This window comes from Eptesicus fuscus, chromosome 2, assembly GCF_027574615.1.
Source record: "Eptesicus fuscus isolate TK198812 chromosome 2, DD_ASM_mEF_20220401, whole genome shotgun sequence".
NCBI lineage: Eukaryota > Metazoa > Chordata > Mammalia > Chiroptera > Vespertilionidae > Eptesicus > Eptesicus fuscus.
Genome location: NC_072474.1, coordinates 95,711,836 through 95,728,398, shown reverse-complemented (window position 1 = coordinate 95,728,398; position 16,563 = coordinate 95,711,836). Strand labels below are relative to the sequence as shown.

General features: G+C 41.6%; 1 protein-coding gene across 1 annotated transcript in view; it reads right to left on the bottom strand.

Annotated features, from left to right (window-relative positions):
- Nucleotides 1–4,540, bottom strand: part of ARAP2 (ArfGAP with RhoGAP domain, ankyrin repeat and PH domain 2) — a 174,453-nt gene extending 169,913 nt beyond the window's left edge. The window contains exon 1 of the mRNA XM_054729595.1: nucleotides 4,398–4,540. The gene's annotated coding sequence lies outside the window, so the exon portion shown is untranslated. The remainder of the gene's footprint in view (nucleotides 1–4,397) is intronic.
- Between the last annotated feature and the right edge of the window lie 12,023 nt (nucleotides 4,541–16,563).

Here is a 16,563-nt window from a genome sequence, read left to right as displayed (position 1 = left end):
CTACAAAGAAAGTAAAGATGCAATGTCTTTTCTCAAAGAGTTTAAAACAAAAAGGGTAGATTGGGCATGACTACAACCAAAGGAACACAGCATGTATATGAACAGTCAGTTCCTTGCTATAGCAAGAAGTACCAATACAGAAGGAGTACCAAAAATTGGAAGACTCTGCTGTACCCAAAATAGCACTTAAATAATAATAAGAAAAATCAAATTGTGTGACCTTGACTTTCACATGGTTTACATTTTAAGGTTTTTTTTTTGTTGTTGTTGTTTTTTGTACAGAGAGAAGTAGCACCATCTTTCATGAGTGCCAGGGGAATACTCAATCTCCAATCAGCTTCAAGAATATAAATGAAATATGCAGTAATTTGATCCTTGAGGATGGAGTGCTCAATGAAGGAGCTGTAGAGGATGTGAAGAAGAAATGTAGCAAAAAGGAGACAGAAGCATCTGAAGTAGAAGGAATGCCATGAAGGGGGCAATGAGGGAGATGATGTCGGCAGGCAATAGCAAGATGAGAGTACCTGGGAGGGACCAGGACTTTAATAAAAGGTGATGCCCGAAAAGGAAGCTGGACTTGGCAATGAAGGGCCTTCAAGGGCAGGCTAAAAATTCTGAACTTCATCAAGATACTGTGAAAGCATCTTGGCAACCACTTTCACCATCACCACCCCAACAAGTTCAAGTCTCCTGGTAATCAGAGTGGAGACAATACTTCTCCTTTGCTCTTTCTTAATTATCTCTCCAACTCCAAAGGATTAAACCATTCTCTTCCTAAAGCTATGTAATATAACAATCCTTTTTGCATCCCATTTTTGTGAGAACTATGAAGGCAGATGCACTATCTTGAGTATTCCTTCCCTGAGCATTCCCTCACCTACCCATGCACCTCTGTACACAAATGGGATGATATAGAAACGTAATTCTTCCTACTTCTCTAGTAGTTTTATCCCTGAAGCTGCTCAAAATGATTTCTTCAACCCAGATCAGGACTCCTTTGTTTCCTCCATGGCATGAGTAAGGAAGGAAGTTTATGCTGAGTCAAAACTGTAACAAAATTAACAGATCAAATTTCTAACTAGAAAAGATCATGTGACAAGAGTATCATTAACTGTTAGTAAATTAAGGAAATAAGCAAGCAAATGGTTTACCTATTATTAAATATTTAATCTGGCTAATGCTTAAAAGAAACCTAAAATAATCAACTATAGGGGTCTTCACAAAAATCAACTATAGGACTTCACACAAAAAAAGATGAAGAAGACATCTCCTAGCCTCTAATCTCTCATCAATCCCTGCTTGCCAAAGCTAAGAAATATCTCCAACATTAATAACAAGTTCTCCTACCTAATTAATGTTTCACAGAGAATTTTTTAAATCCCTCTGTTTAGAGTAATGAAAATACTGGATCCAACGAGTCAATAAATAAATTGGGGGCGGGGGGGGGGACCCTTGTTAAAATAAGGCTTCAACAGCAATGTCCATGTTAACATTTTCATAGCATCTTTCACCAAACTTTCTCCAAGTTGCAGGGACATGGGGTAGAAAGTAGCAAAAGAAGAAATACCTTCTTTGATACCATGAGGTCTATAACCCAGAGTCCTAATCAGGCTTTTATATTTTTTTAATCTTTATTGTTAAAAGTATTATATATGTCCCCTTCTTTCCCCCATTGACCCCTTCTAGCCTACCCCCATGCCCTGCCCCAGGCCTTCACCACCCTATTGTCTGTGTCCATGGGTCATACATATATGCACACAAGTTCTTTGGTTGACCTCTTCCCACCCACCCACCCCAACCTTCCCTCTGAGATTGGACAGTGTGTTCCATGCTTCTGCCTCTGGATCTACTTTGTTCATCAGTTTCTTCTGTTCATTAGATTCTACATATGGATGAGATCGTGTGATACTTGTCTTTCTATGACTGGTTTATTTCCCTTAGCATTAATACTCTGCAGGTCCCTCCATGCTGCCTCAAAGGAGAAGAGATCCTTCTTTTTTACTGCAACATAGTATTCCATGGTGTAAATGTACTACAACTTTTCTATCCTCTCATCTACTGATGGGCACTTGGGCTGTTTCCAGATCTTAGCTATTGTAAATCGGACTGCTATGAACATAGGGGTGCATACATTCTTTCTGATTGGTGTTTGGGGTTTCTTAGGATATATTCCTACAAGTGGGATCACTGGGTCACATGGCAGTTCCGTATTTAATTTTTTAAGGAAACTCCATACTGTTTCCCATCTGAGCAGGTTTTTAAAACCTTCATAGTCTCAGAGTTTACAAGAAAATAGCAATTCATTATAAAATGAATCCTATATTTAACCACAGTAACTAAGAGCAGTTAAGTTGAAAATTATTCACTGAATATCTGTGAGCCTCACACAGCTAGGAAGTTTTAGTGGTAGATGATTACAAATTTGTTTTCAAATGAACCATCAGCCCAGCTGGTGTGGTTCGGTGCTTGAACATTGACCTATGTAAACCAGGAGGCCCCGGTTTGATTCCAGGTTAGGGCCCATGCCCAGGTTGTAGACTCAATCCCCAGTAGGGGGCATTCAGGAGTCAGCTGATCAATGATTCTCTCTGATCATTGATGTTTCTCTCTCTCTCTCTCTCTCTCTCTCTCTCTCTGAAATCAACAGAAATATATATATATATATATTTTTAAATGTACCACCAGCTTCTCCTTTCATGGACAACATATAAAATTTAACAGGCTTACAGAAGAAGGAAAAAACACAAACACATATAGGCCCTCATACATAACTTTAAATCCTTTGATTGACCCTCCAGGTATTTTAAATAAAACTTTGAGTACTAATGACAACTCAACTCCATATAAAACACTCCTGGTGTTAAGATATATTACGTGTGTGTTTAATAGTATACAGGGGTAGGCAAAAGTAGGTTTACAGTTGTGAGTTTGGGAAACACAGAATTCATTTTTGTATTATTGTTTATTAATTCTTGTCTTAATTTCCATACAAACAACTGTAAACCTACTTCAGCCCCACCCCGTATGTTTAAAAAGGAGCCAAGGAGATATTTCCACTTTAAAGCTCTAGCCTAGTTCCATGACCCATTTTACTTTTTCTTTCTTTTTAAAACATGGTTAAACAGTGGAATGTCCTGAGAATTTTCCCTCAATATTTCTCTTGTACGTGCATGAAAGTCATCATTAAAAGTTTAAGGTTATTTTTTTTTTCTTTTTTTTTTCTAAAAAAGTTAGCTTCCTTTAAAAAAAAAAAAAAAAAGCCATAACTTCATCTTCCAATTACTTGTGGGCAACGTTCCACAAATTCTCTGGGGTGTAGAGTGCTTAAGTGCGGGAAAAATCAATACTGAGCTTGTAAGTACAATACTATTATTGGTAATCACAATGACATCCGATTAAAAGTAATTTTAAAAATAGTTCCTGTTTCAGTACACTTTTTTAAACCAAAAGGAGCCTACTTCAAGGGCAAACGTGCAGAAAATAAAATTTAAAAAGTGTTGCTATCACCATACAAACTTGCAAGAGCCTAACACACTATTCCACACACACACCAGCTTCCATTTTCCTCTAATTATCAAAGGTTACAGTTCACAATATAACTTCACGAGGCTTTCCCCCGCAGCAAAACAGCAAAACAACTCCAGATCGCTGCAAGGGAGGCGAGGGGAAGTGTTTAAGAAACAAACCAGGATGAACTTACTTTTCTAAATGAGATGGACACCCATCCCCCCGCAAGAGACCTGTCTCCAATAGCAGAGGAGAAAGAGCAATCTGGTCCACTCACTGCCCACAGGTCGCCCGCGCAAGGTGTACAGCGGAGGCAGGTGGCAGTCAGATGACAGTAATTTACGTGCATTTACAGGCCTGGCGTCCCCCGTGCACCAGGAGCAGGATGCGGGGGAGCTCCGAGATCAGAGCAAACTCATTATCTCCACCGAGCAAATAACTTGGTGCCTGCAACTCGCTCCAGGGCGACTCCTTTCCGTTTATTTTCCTTTGGAGGTGGGGGAATGAAGGAAGGGTCTAGCTGTCCGGATTGTCACCCTCCCGGGCCAAAGCGCCTGAGTAAGTGGGGTTTTTGTATCACTTACCCGCTTCTGGTTTCCTTTTTAGACGCCCACACGCGGGAACGAAATCAATCCAAGGGGCTGAAACCAGAGTCCAGCACTTGGCGTCCTGGAAATTTACCCGAAAAAAAAAAAAAGTACCGAAAAGCCCAGACCCAACCCGAGACGGTCCTCCCACCTCGGCCCGGTCCACGCCGCCCAGCCCACCCCGTGGCCCCCGGCACTCGCCTTGCGCGAGGGCCGCCAGGCTCGGGTGGCGAGGCGGGCGGAGGGGGGCGGGGGGGAGCCCGGGGGCCGTGCCTCTCCCCGCCGGCTCGCAAGGGTCCTCACCCGTCGGTCCCAGGCGCAGGGCCTCCTCCGGTCCCGCCGGCTGCCCGCGCGGCGTCTGCAGCCCGGACGGCGGCCACGCGGGCGGCGCTGTCACTCGCCGGCGCCGCGGCCGCCGCACCTGGAGGCGGGAGCGCGGGGAGCGCGCAGCTCCGGAAGCGCCGCGCCCGCCTCGGCGCCCGGCCCAGGTGCTCCGCTCGGCGCCGCGCCTCGGCCGCTTCCTCCCGGCCGGCGGGGGCGGGGGGGCGGGGAGCCGGCGCCCCGCGCGGGGGCAGCGCGGGCTCAGCGGCGGGGGCGGCCGAGCCGGCCGTCCTGGTTCCGCAGCATAGCTGGGCGGCTGACTCAGGGCGCAGCGGCTTGGCCGCGCCTGGCACCCGCGCACCTGGCGCACCTCGGCTCCGAGCTCCCGACCCGCGGGGCCGGGGAGGCTGCGAGGGCGCGTCCCGGAGTGGAGAGCGCGAGGGCCGTCCCCGCCCGGGAGGAGGAGGATGCCCGTGACCGCTCCCCGGCTCCTGCCAGCCAGCGGGTTTATTCCTACGCCCAGCTGGGGGGTTGCTTGTCAGTTGGGCGGAACCTCACCACCACTGGTGATTAGTGTGACTGTACTTCCCGGGCGTCCTCAGCGCTCCCCAAACTTTCGGCTCACCCAAGGCGCTCACTCGCCCAGGCTGCTTCTAGTCAAGTTGCATTCCCTGGGCCCGGGAATCTGTTCACCACGCCCCGTGCCCAGGATTAAGCCGAGCCCATTATGTAGGATTCTCCTGCAAGTCAGCCCTGTCGGGAAGGGGTGATTATCCCCATTTTCTAGTGAATGAGTCTGAGAACGCAGAGCAACTTGCCGGAGCAGACAGAGCATGAAAGACTGAACGTGGTTTTCAATTTAGACTGAAGCTCTCTCCCCTGAGAAACAGAGCCTCTAGATTCTAAATTCCCCTTTCTTGACTTTTCCGCTGGAGAGGAGAGACCACCATGCCCCAGTCCTGCCTGCACCTGAGATGGTTAGAGCCTGGAAAGACATTTCCCCTGGGAGTTGACACTGTGCTCTTGGAAGTGATCAGAAGGAGGCAGCAAAAGAAAATAAAGGGATCAAAAACAAACCAAACAAAAAAATCTGTGCACCCCACCCCCAGTACCAGAGTTTCTAAAATCCACTTGTTTGCCATGAGTTCAAAGGCCAATTCTTCATTTTTATTTATTTATTTGTTATTATATTTGTATTGACTTCAGAGAGGAAGGGAGAAGGAGAGAGAGAGAGAAAGGTCACTGATGAGAGAGAATCATTGATTGGCTGCCTCCTGCACGCCCCACACTGGGGAAGGAGCCGGGAACCAGGCAGGTGCCCTGACCAGGAATCCAACAGTGACCTCCTGGTTCATAGGTGGAGGCTCAACCACGGAGCCACACTGGCTGGGCTTTATTTTTTAAAATAATCATCTCTTCACAGGCTTACCTGGATTTATCTCCCTTAAAAGATGCAGTGTCCTGATCTTTCCCCTGTGCCTGTTGATGGAAGTGGAGCCATTAGGGAAAGTGGTGAACTTATTATGAAAATGAGATAATTGGTGAGACCCAGTGTGTGGAAGGCTTCCCAGGAGCCCAGGCCCTTGGGAGGCTCATCTTCATAACAATTCCTGCGCCCCAGAAAGCACCCTCCTGCTCCCCAGGCTCTGAAAAGGCTGGCAGCTCCAGAGACACCAAGCCCCAGGTCTTTAACCAATACTCCAGAGCAAATCCTAGTTCCACCAGGGAAGTGTTCTGGGCATTTTCTAAACCTCAGGAATTCTGTTTTCTTTGGATTCCTGTAGAATTTTACTTATTTGGCTCTTTCCTGGCCTCATTTTAAGCCCATATTCATTTTAAGTCCATATCCTTGTTTTTGTGGTTTTTTTTTTGTTTTGTTTGGGTGTGTTTTCTTTCTCCCTCTCAGAGTTCTCACATGCTTTTTCATTTATTTCTATCTGTGTAAGCTCTCTTAAATCCCTTTCTGAATAAGGTGGGTTATAAATAAACAAAAAATTTACATCAGTTATATGTCTCAGAATATCAAGCATTGTCTTATCAAGTTACTTCTCTTAGTAAAATTTGTAAACTAATTTGGACTTTGTGCCTCTTTGTAACAATATCTTAGTTCCTTGATTATTATTCAGTCACTTATTGTTTAAAAAATTTATTGAACACTTATTTTTTAATAGTTTGAGAATACAGTGCTTAGTACATACAATACAACCTCTGGATTTAGTCTTCTCTGAGGGGAAGTAAAGTTCAGAGCTGTGTGAGGCACACCGATGATTTAATAATAGCTCTGGGAAGTGAAAAAAAATAAAAATAAAAAAGCTCCCCATTGAATGTATACATTGGTTATAAGATGTATTCTGGTTTTAAGAACCTTAGTATGCCCAGCCCATGTGACTCAGTGTTTTGAGAGTGGACCCATGAACCAACAGGTCATGCTCAATTCCTGGGTAGAGTACATTCTTAGATTGCAGGCTCAATCCCCAGTAGCCTGGACTGGAGGACTGGGGCGGCCAGGGTGTGCGGAAAGCTTGGCTTCCTCTATCGCTAGGGAAGCCCAAGCCTCCCTCCTACTCTCCGTGGCCACAGCCATCTTGGTTGGGTTTATTTGCATATTTGTTCCTGATTGGCTGGTGGGCGTGGCTGGTGGGAGTAGCAGAGGTATGGTCAATTTGCATATTACTCTTTTATTAGATAGGATACGAGATTCTAGGGAAATATCTAACATATATGTTCTATGTATACAACAACTCTATGAGTTGGAAATTTTTTTGCAATTTTTTAAATATAGGCTTAATTGAGACTTAAAGAGGTTAAATAATAAATAGTAGATAAATTGAACATAACTAGGCTGTAAATTATTTATGTAGCAGCCTTTATAGTGGGGCATTCAGGGAACAAAATAGGAAAATTAAGAATTGAGGTATGAAAATCTGTTTACTGCCAAGGCCATTGGAGTATGTATACCCAACAATCTTCATCTAAGCTGGATTTACCCCAAAATGCCCACTCCCACTGGCTCCTCCATTTTGAGTAAGAAGCAGGTAGAGCTCTGTCCTGGCCAGACTTAGCACCTATGCTCCTCCCACCCCTCCTACCCAGAATGCCCTGTGCTTCTGGCAGAGGCAATCTGAGAGATTGAAAATCCTCCTGCTTCTCTCCTCCTCTCCCTCCTTTTCCTCCTTCACCTTTTCCTTGCATCATGGAAGCTAACACCCACAGAGCATTTAAGAGCCAGTTGCTATTCCCAGCACTTTACTTGTAAAAGCTCATTTAATTATCTCAACAGCTCCTTGAAGAGATGATGTTATTATCCCTGTGATAAGAAACTTAAGAGAGGTTGAGCAATTTACACCAATTAGGACCGTAAGGGAGAGAGAAGTCCAACAGTCTTCTAGATACATCCTCTGCTGGAGATTGCCTCTGGGGGAAAGCCCAGTGCTGGGATTGAAAGTTAATTGTGTGGGTTGTGGCATTTGGAGCAAACTCATTAATTTCTCTGAGCCTCAACTTCCCCATCTGTAAACTGGGAATAATAATATCTATGAGAATTCATTATGATTACATATCTAAGGCCCCAGAAAAGTCAAGTCCCTTAATATATTTACTTCTCTTTTTTCCAATGATTCTTCAAGACTGGTTCAAATCCCACCTCCCACTCAAGCCTTTCTGAGTCACTGATACCCAGAATTATTTACACAACAGAATTTAAAGTAATCTCTTCATTGTTCTCAAAAGAAAACCTACTATTATTTTTGCCAAATATAAAACTTTAGGGATATAGATAAAATGGTCATGACTACTTATTTAATTATTTACTTAATACTTAATTCGTGATTTTAGATAAACAAATATAAAAGTAAAATTATACATTAATGTATAAATACTGTTTTTTCCATTTATATTTTTTAAAGTTTTATTCAAATTATAACATGCAGCTTGACATCAATGACTTCATCATGAAAGCCACATTTTGAATCATTAGTGGGTTTTTTTCAGAGCATATTTTCTTCACCTCTGTCTATATTTTTGACTATCTAACTTCCTGAATCCTTTTATGATTGTCACTGGGAATTTTATTACAAACCATGTTTCCACTTGCTTCATATTAAGAAGTTGTTTTTTTCTCATTCACCCTAAATATGTAAATGAGTTATCTCCACAAGTTTTCGGTTTTTTGAATGATTTTTAAAATATATTTTTATTGATTTCAGAGAGGAAGAGAAAGGGATAGAGAGATAGAAACATCAATGATGAGAGAAAATCATTGATCAGCAGCTTTCTGCACGCCCCCTACTGGGGAATGAGCCTGCACCCTGGGCATGTACCCTGACCAGGAATTGAACTGTGACCTCCTGGTTCATAGATTGATGCTCAATCACCGGGCTACACTGGTCAGCTGTTGAATGATTTTTAAAAGAATGCTTGCACTGTCCTGGCCAGCGTGGCTTAGTGGGTATGTTGTAGGCAGCAGGAATAGCACCAGGTGTCAGACCAGTGGGGTCAGACCAAACCTGGGTTCAGCAACCTTGGTACTTGAGTTCTGGAGTTCTGGCTAAGAAAATAATTTAATCAAGACTCAAACTCACTAGAGAAAATCTTTTGAGCAAGTGAAGAGTAGGTACACGCGAAGAGAAATTTCAAGCTGACAGCTCGAAGAGTTGCCCTGGGGAGTGGGCTAGGATTCCTATTAAACCCTTGGCGGGGAGTTAACTGCTTTCTTCTTCTAACTGACCTATCAGGGTCTGTGCTGTTGTCTTCCGTTTTTTGCATGGAAGTTAGATGGGGCTTTCCTACAGCCCCTATGTTCTCCTCTAAGGGATGGTCTACCACGTGACTAACCACATGCCAGAGGAGAAAAGGTCAGGAGAATCCACCTGCATGACTGGAGGCATCATAGGGTGGAGAGAAGTTCTGGGGTTAAGGTCTTGAATTGAATATCTCCAATATTTACTCTACTGGGTATTTTTCATTGCTAGGTGTCTGGGATGTTCTGCCCTAGTGACCTTCTGTACCTGGCCCATTCTCCTTGCTCTGCTCATGTCTATCTAACTGCCTACTACAGATAGAGCATCGACCTGCACACTGAAAGGTCTCGGGTTTGATTCACAGTCAAGAGCACGTACCTGAGTTACAGGTTTGATTCCTGCCCTGGAGGACACTATGCGGGAGGCAACAAATCAATAATGTGTATCTCCTCTCTCTCTCTCTCTCTCTCTCTCTCTCTCTCTCTCTCTCTCTCTCTCCTCTGTCTCTGTCCCCCTCCCTCCCACCTTTCCACTCTCTCTGAAAAGCAATAGAAAATATATCCTCCAATTAGGATTAACAAAGAGAGAGAGAGGGAGAGAGAGAGAGAGAGAGAGAGAGAGAGAGAGAGAGAGAGAGAGAAGAAGAAGAAGAAGAAGAAGAAGAAGAAGAAGAAGAAGAAGAAGAAGAAGAAGAAGAAGGAGGAGGAGGAGGAGGAGAAAGAGGAGGAGGAGGAGGAGGAGGAGGAGGCTTGCACTAACATGGAACACTTAAAATTGTGGGTGGTACCCCAATAATAATTACTTAATCTGTTTTAAATATCTTTGCCTCCTTGTATTTTAAACCAATTTTGTCAGATGACCTCTGTATGGATCCTACACTAGGACAGATTAAGGATATTTCATACTAACACTCCCCAACCCTGAAGACAGGTAGATATCTTGTGATGTAGATTGTGTGTATCAAGCATAGTTACACATGATGAACTCTTAACCCTCTCAACAGGGCTGGGAAGTAGGAGTAATCATTATGTCCTTTCTTAGCCAGTAAAGAAATGAAGACATCGGATTTGAACCCAGATAAGGTGGATCCAAAGTCTATGCCTTAAGCATTCTGCTGTGATGCCTCTGGAAGATCTGAAGTTTTGCCCACAAGGACTGCTTTCCTGATGCCTAATTTTGGGGTGAAAATGATGTATGTGCTTTATGTTCAGGCACATATTATACTCTCTCTTGGATTTTCCCATTGCCCTTTGATTTTACTGTTAGTCAGCTTGTCAGTGGGCTTTCAATTGTGGATATTGAGAATATCTCCTTATTACTATTTATATACCATTACCTTTATTGGAGTACTCTGATCGGTCTACCTTGCATTATGGGTTCTTGAAATCTTTATTACTATTTTAATTTTCTGAAGTACCTATCATAAGGTCTTAGATAAATGTTTGTTTTATTAAATTGAAATACTTATATTCATTAGGGTGACTCCTTTTGGTACTCTGTTATAAGTTTTAAGAGTTGTTTTGAAAGATTTTCCTCTTTTAACTCTTTTTCACCACAAGGAAATGGCTTAGTGGAAGTCTGCTGTGAAGCCGACAAAGGAGCAGTATAAAATATTCCATCAATTGAATTATTGACTAAAATTTGGTGGTATTCTGGAATTAATTTATTTTAAAATACAAGTTTTTTCAGAACGCATTAAGTGATATTCAGAAAAAAAGTGAACTTAAGTTTTCCTATAAAACTAATATTTTAGAAACTCACTGAGGCACTAGAGATTAGAATATTTCATTGATGTTGAAACACATATTTTTAGACTTTACTTCTGAAGTGGGGATTTATCTTAAAGAGAATTGCTGTTGACCAGGCAGCAGTCCTGACATAGTTGTGATTGTCTTACATGTTGATGAACTTGGTCACAGATGTTGACCAAGTCACTTCACTTAAGTTACTTGCATTGATAGTGATATACATGTTGAGTTTAATTATCATTTGAAATGTCCTCAAAATTGTTAAACTAGGCATTTGAAGAAAGGCAAGGAAACAGAACAGTGTGAAATTTGGTAAAAATCTATGTCTAAATAATTCTCAAAGCATTTTCATTAATATATAATAAAAATTCTAAGTGAAAAGTGTTCTGACACAGTTTAGGTCACAGTGGTATTTTTTTTCTCGTAGTTTGGAATATATTCATGAATCTGAAATTTGATTGCATCTTAGCACTGTTGACATCCAATAGTTTCTACCACTGCTAACATAAAAAGCTAATTTTGTTTTTCTATGATTTAAGGAAAAATCATTTTTAAGAGAAAACCTAACTATTGCCCAATGGGTTTATCGATGAAATACATCAACTGAGTGTAAAATCATTGCCTCCACTTTGTTGTGTCCACTTTTCTCAGATATTTCCAAAATTGAGTTTACCAAACACATCACAAAATTCTATTTATTTGTGTTGTAGCTTGAAAATACTGTATGGCTCTTTTTTTTTTTTTCTCCTTTTTGCTAAAAATTCCGTCCTTATAATGTAATATACCTGAAAACTCTTCCAACATTAAGAAAATAAAAAATGGGTTTTTAGAGAAGCAAAAGATAGAGAGGTCAGAATACAAAAACAACAGATAGATATAGATCTCCTGCAAAGCAATTAAGTTCAACTTTTAAAAGCACAGACTAATATCGTGTAAAAGATAAATGAAGAATAACAAAGGATTGATGAAACCCCATACCACAAGACAACTGCCATAAAAGCAGAGGTCACCAACTAGCTGCCCCTGGGAAGTATGAAGTCCAAGTATATTTCAAACCACATAGAGTTTAGCAATTTTTAATTACTTTCCCCAATTTAGAAGATTTCGTACTAAAACTAGAGGCCTAGTGCACGAATTCACGCATGGGTGGAGTCCCGATGGGGGTGGGAGGAGCCAGGACACGATCGGCCCTCTGGGCAGGCTGTGGGATGCCCTTGCCAGCCAGGGATCCGGATCCATCCTGCTGACAGTCACATTGGTTGTTGGGAGCCACCTGGCAGCTGCTTTTATATTGTTTCTTCCTTGTGGAGCGTCTAGGGAAGGGAAGTGGCCACGGTGCCTGAGGCCAACTTCCAGGAGACCAGCCGTGCTGGTCTTTCAATGCCTGGCCCATTCTCCAAAGATTGGACCTGCAGGACTACTGAGGGAGTAAGTGGCTGCCACCAGGCTGGTGGGTCCCCGGGATGGGTAGGTCAGCTGAGCAGTGCTCCTGCTGTGGGAGCACACTGACCACCAGGGGGAAGCTCCTGCATTGAGCATCTGCTCCCTGCTGGTCAGTGCGCATCATAGCGACCGGTAGTTCTGGTCATTCGGTCGCTTAGGCTTTTATATATGGACATATGGATTTCCAGCTTCGCTTGAAAAAAAATCAATATCTGACAGCACTAACATCACATTTTCACAAAGCAAGTTTGAAGGGATTGGAAAACTGGCTGCCCTTTTTGGACAGGATGTACACTCTCAAGTTTTCCATAGTCGCTACTCACCCTATTCTCCTTGAGGTTATGCCTTAGGAGCTGTGGAGGTTGCAACTATGGGACATTACCTGAAAATATGCCCTGTGAAAGATAAACTATATGAGGGAATCTTGAAGCAAGGTTATGGACTTGTGAAATGGAAGTCTTAGACTTATACAGCCCAGATCAAAAATTAATATACAAATATTAAGGATGTTTTCTCAGCAGAAGCAGTAGCAGTGTGATCATCACAATAGCTAGTATTTACTGAGTTCTAAAAATAAGTCAAGCCCAGCTGGTGTATTCAGTGTCTGAGCCTTGACCTATGAACAAGGAAGTCATGGTTCAATTCCTGGTCAGGGCACATGCCTGGGTTGTGGGCTCCATCCCCAGTAGGAACCATGCAGGAGGCAATCAGTGATTCTCTCTCATCATTGATGTTTCTGTCTTTCTCTCCCTGCAGACGGTGAACAGCAGTGGCAGTGGGGGGCGGGGCTGCTGCCCGGCTCCTAGGTGCTGAGGGAGAAAGGGCAAATAGCAATATTAAAATATTTATTTTAATTATTTTCCTTTCGATGTGCACAAATCCGTGCACTGAGCCACTAGTATAATAATCACACAGATATATGTATGACATGTGCATATAACGTATAGTAGACAGGCATACCTCAGAGATATTGCAAATTCTGTTTCAGACCACTGTAATAAAGTAAGTGTCACAATAAAGTGAGTTGTACTCTTTTTGTTGGTGGAGGGTCTTTCCTTTCATTGGTAAAAAGCAAAATGCCTATAATGTGCATAAAATGAAGCACAACAAAATGAGGTATGCCAGCATACTATATGCACTGACACATATATTACATACATAATATATCTACACATGCAAACATATCTATATATTTCATGTATATAGAACATATACATGCATGATAATGTTTAGACCATTTGAATTTGCTGATATTAACTTCAAAAGTGGTTATTGTATAGGGTTCAAATTTATACAATTTAATTGAGAATTGAGAAAATGTTTTTTCCCTACTCCCAATCTTTACTTCATGTAAAAGGATTTTCTAACCCCCCTGACCTCTCTTTGCCCCTGTCTCCACTCCCTCCCCCACCCCCCCTCCCACACACACACTCACTGTCTTGTGTGATACTGTGGTAACTTGTTTATTTGGAAGGAGGAACTGGCCTCATGAGCCCTGCTCTTTCATTCCCTCATTCTTGCAACTCACACATTCTGTGTTGCTCTTCCAAGCTGTAAACCTATGGGAAGTTTGAATCTATCCATGGCTTACAGAGTCTGACATTTGTTTAGAGGTAATAAAAGTAATAATTCCTTCTTCATCTGCCTGATTCCTGTCTTTCCATTCATTTCAAACAAGGTACCTAACATTTGTTTTATTAGGAATGAACACGATTTTATGCCTGAGAATAATGGGGGAAGGAATGGTTTTTAATGGATAAATCAAAGGAATCCTTTTTAAATAAGTGACGTTTAAACTGGGAAGGGAAGGCTGGTTGGGAGTCAGCTGCATGTGCTGTGTGTATGTGTGGGGCGGCGGGTATAAGGATGGAGATATGTTCCAGGCAAAGAAGATCATTTGTAGAGAGCATTTGTTTTGGAGGAACTGAAAGAAGGTCTATCAGCTGGGTAGTGAATAGAATAGAACCAGATAAAGCTGGTGGGACAGGCAGGTACATTATGTAAGGACTTATAGGCCATGCCAAGGTTTGGGGATTTTATCAGAAGGGAAAGGGAAGTCATCAAAGGGACTAAAGCAGAGAAGAACATAACTATATTCTTATCTTATATGGTCTTCAAAACATCTCTTGATGGAAGACATTATTATGATGATGCCTATATATCAGCTGAATAACTTTAAGATGCAGAGAGGTTAAATTGCAAATGTTACTACTTGATGGAACATATATATGATGCCAGGGACCATCCTTTTAATCACTCTCTGTTGTACCTACCCAAAAGATTTTACAGTCTAATCAGTAAAAATTTCAGGGCATAAGCTTTTGTAGACTATGACTTACAAATAATAGATATGACTAACTCACCATTTTTTGAGTAATTTATAAAAAGTATTTGGTATTTGTCATTTGATACCTCTATGTTTAGGGAAATAAAATGGACAACAAAGTCAATTCATCATTCCAGTTTCTACTGTAGAATTCCAATACTAGGGAAAATTTAACTTTTTAACTGTGAAGTACCTCTTTTGTGTTATGCAAACAAATTCAATAAATTTTCCCTAAAGCTGGTAATCAAAATAGATTAGAGGAAGGGGCATAGAAGATAAGAATATCCCAGCACTTGATGAAAAAGTTTCAGTAGATTTTGAGAATGAAGATACTAACCAAGTTAATCTCCCTATATCTAAGAATGCCAGAAATGGACACATGATTTAAAAGTTCATTCATCATTGACTTCAGGTCGTTTGTACATTGTACTAGTAACTTCTATGGCATCAATGTCTGTTCTTACTTTAGAGACAAAAAGTTCCATATAGCCTGTCACTGTCTGGAAAGATAGTATTCTCCATTTTTTAAAACACAGTTTTAGAAAAGATATCCATCTGCCATTTGATCATTTTCTATGTGTGAAATATGACATACCACCTCAGTAACGCTGCACAGCAGGTGCACAGCCCTTCAAAGACCCAACTCTCAAGTTTGCATTTCCTTCGCTCCACATGGCTTCTGAAGCATCCTGTGTAATGGTTTGATATCTTTTCCTGTGGAAACTCTTACCCACAATACTTCAACTTCAATCTGGGTTAGCAATCAGAATACATGGTGTCTGCTTGTACATTTTGCAAGCGTATTAAGGAGACCATGGCGGTCATGCTTGACTGAACTTTCCTTTCTCTCACTTGTAAAGGAACTGCTGCTCATGCGTTCATTCAGCCACAAATGCTTGGCGTTTTCATTACAGTTACTAGGCCACTAAAAAAGGAAGGTTTTTTTCTTCTTTCATTTCCAAAAAGAAAAGAAAACAGCACTGAAATCTGTCACTTTTCTTTATCCCCTGGGTGTGGACAGTTTTTACTAAAGCAGTAATAATAATAAAAAACATATACCAATTTAACTCAGTAGATTATCTTCATAAAGTGCAGAGTGCACTTTCAAATAAGAAGCAAGACATTCATACAATCATTAGATTGGTAAATGTCTTATTCAGCCAGCTGGGACATATGTAATACCGTCAACAAATAAAGAAAGAAAACACACAGAATAGTCACAGATATATAAATTACAGCACAGGGAATATAGTTAATAATATTGTAATAACTATGTATGGAGCCAGGTGGGTATTTGCAAGAGCAAGGGACCTCTCTGTAAACCACTATGCTGTACATCTGCAACTAATACAGAATAATATTGAATGCAAACTATAATTGAAAAAAAAATTAATAGCAAAAACAAAATCCACTAACTCAAAAAGATATCTGCATCCAGTTGCATTGGCCAAGACATAGAAACAACCTAAGTTTCTGCCAATAAATAAATGGATAAAGAAAATAAATAAAAAAGAACTTTAGTCTTTCTTCCATCGTTCCTTCCAAACTGTGCTTTTGAATTTAACTCTTCTCCTGCCCCTGAATGAAATATAGGGTGGGTCCCTTAGATTTTCTGTTCTGTGTCAATGACAAGAACAATCTAAATTATATGACAAAAATGTCCAGAACGATTTAGCGAAACAGTCTAAATCCAGTACAGTCCATTCAATATACAATGTGCTGTCCTCAGTCACCAACCCTTTCCTACAAGCCTGCTTCAGGTCAGGAAGCCTTCCTTGGGGTGGTGAGTGGAATCAGAGAGCTAAACTTTCTTCTCTCACCTGCTCACCTCTTCCCTCATTCACTACATGAGGTCCCTCCCTCAAGGGTGTGTTCAATGGGAAATGGAGCTT